Here is a 2,500-nt window from a genome sequence, read left to right on the forward strand (position 1 = left end):
GCTGCTTTTCAAGTCCCGACTTCAAAGGTTGGGTAGGGACAGTGAGAAAAATAAATAAAGATTGTGTGAGCAGAAAAGATATTTATGAGAAGAAGAAGAAGAAGAAGAAGAAGAAGAAGAAGAAGAAGAAGAAGAAGAAGAAGAAGAAGAAGAAACAGTCGTATTACTACTACTACTACTACTACTACTACTACTACTACTACTACTACTACTACTACTACTACTACTACTACTACTAGGAGGTGGAGGAGGAGTAAAAAGAAGAGGGAAGGAGGAAGCGGAACTAGAGGGGTCTAGAGAGAAGGGGGGGGGGGGGAGGAAAAGTTGAAGGAGGAGCAGTAGGAGTAGGATAAGAATACGAACAGTAGACCCCCCCCCCCCACACACACACACATACACACACACACTGCTGTTCTTCACAATCGTTTTTTCCTTCTATACATTGGACTTAGTCATTCTAAGTCTTTCCCCTCTCCCTCCTCGCTTAATTTTCCATTCCTCCCCATACCAGTCTCTCTCACAATCAAAGCCAAATCTAAAATTAAGAGGCGTAGATAACAATATAAGCATGTCATTTGCCATTAGTATTTGTTATTGATTGAAATGATAAAGATTACTGCGCCATAAGTAAAACATCTCAATCACTTTGATCCCGTACTAGATTTATATCATAAAGAGATGTTCAACAAACGTATTTCTCGAGCACAAATTGAAAATCGTAAATCCCGACCTTCCTTATTGCAAAAAAAAAAAAAAAAAAAAAAAAAAAAAAAAAAAAAAAAAAAAAAAAAAAAAAAAAAAAAGAAAAGAGAAAATGTTCAATAAATTCGATATTTCCTTCCAATTATGTTCTAATCTTATCTTTTACATTTCTTCCTTAGTTCGATTCTGGTCAGGGATCCTGTTTTTATGACACCCAACCTCAAATCGCTATTAAGTCAGGCCCAAACCAGATTCCAAAAGGAAATCTTAACCAGTTATATGCCGTACTACGGAAAATGATGTATTTCCAATTTTGGCCAGAAAACTCGTCCTTCAAATATCGATCGATATAAATGACCCTCATCTTAGCAAAAACTCAAAACTAGGACCTCAGGAGAGAGATAGAGATAGAGATAAAGATAGATATATAAAGAGGGAGAGAGTGAGAGAGATAGATAGAGTGAGTGAGTGAGTGAGTGAGTGGGTGAATGAGTGCGTGAGTGAGTGTGAGTGAGAGAGAGAGAGAGAGAGAAAGAGAGAGAGAGAGAGAGAGAGAGAGAGAGAGAGAGAGAGAGAGAGAGAGAGAGAGAGAGAGAGTTTTCTTTAAAAAATGAAATTAAAGATCACAAAAAACTAATAATGTATCCAATAGGTTCAAATCTCCAAATCCAATGATTCAGGGGCGAAAAGATTATCCCCACACCAATCTCTCCCCCCCCCCTCTCTCTCTCTCTCTCTCTCTCTCTCTCTCTCTCTCTCTCCCCACCTCCCCACCCGTAGTTAGAAATTATTTTGTGGAAAGTTGAAAGCAAGGAAGCGACATATGATCCCTAAAATGGATTGCTGTATCAACAACCTGCTTTTGGTGCCAAACCCCGAGGGCTATATTTGGGTATGGAGAATAGCTGTCGATATGGGTGAATAATAACTCAGTTTTTGTGGTAGGGTTGTTGCTTGGCAAATATTATTATAGAAATGGAAATAGACAAAAAAGGGGGGGGGGGGGGAGGAGGGGGGGGGGGGGAAGGGGTGATAATTTTGTGGGATGAAGGGGTTTGTAAGTTATTTGTCGGTAAGGGTTTGGAGAGGTGGAAGAAAGTGGGAGAAGTATAGACACTAAGGTCGGGGAAAAGAAGTTTGTACAAGAGAATGAGTAGGAGTGAATAAGTTAAGAGGAAGGAGCGAACGAAGGGGGGGGGGGGGGGGCGTATTTAGATAAGGAGAGGGGATTTGAGTAATATAGATGGAAAGGAAGAGGAGAGAGATTGGACCGAATAAGCATTCATTCATGCACACACACGCACTCACACACACACCACACTCTCACAAGCACACACACACACACACACACACACATCCATTTACGCACATACACAAATAAATAAAATAAAGAAAAAGAAAGATAGAGAGAGAGAGAGAGAGAGAGAGAGAGAGAGAGAGAGAGAGAGAAGGAAGAAGAAGAGAAAGAGAGAAGAAAGAGAGAGAGAGAGAGGGGGGGGGGGGGGAGAGAAGAGAGAGAGAAAGAAAGAAAGAAAAGAGAGAGAAGAGAAAGAATAGATAGATAGATAGATAGATAGATAGAGAGAGAGAGAGAGAGAGAGAGAGAGAGAGAGAGTGTGGGAAAGGAGTGGAGATAAAAAGAACTTGAGGGTTTATTTTGCACAGTATCCACTAAAACTGCTTAAAAGCCCTTTACAATAATAATAATAATAATAATAATAATAATAATAATAATAATATAATAATAATAATAATAATAATAATAATAATAATAATAATAATAATAATAATAATAATA

Source organism: Berghia stephanieae, chromosome 5 (assembly GCF_034508935.2).
Source record: "Berghia stephanieae isolate SIO BIC M18660-M18661 chromosome 5, UCSD_Bste_1.3, whole genome shotgun sequence".
In the NCBI taxonomy this organism is placed as follows: Eukaryota; Metazoa; Mollusca; class Gastropoda; order Nudibranchia; family Aeolidiidae; genus Berghia; species Berghia stephanieae.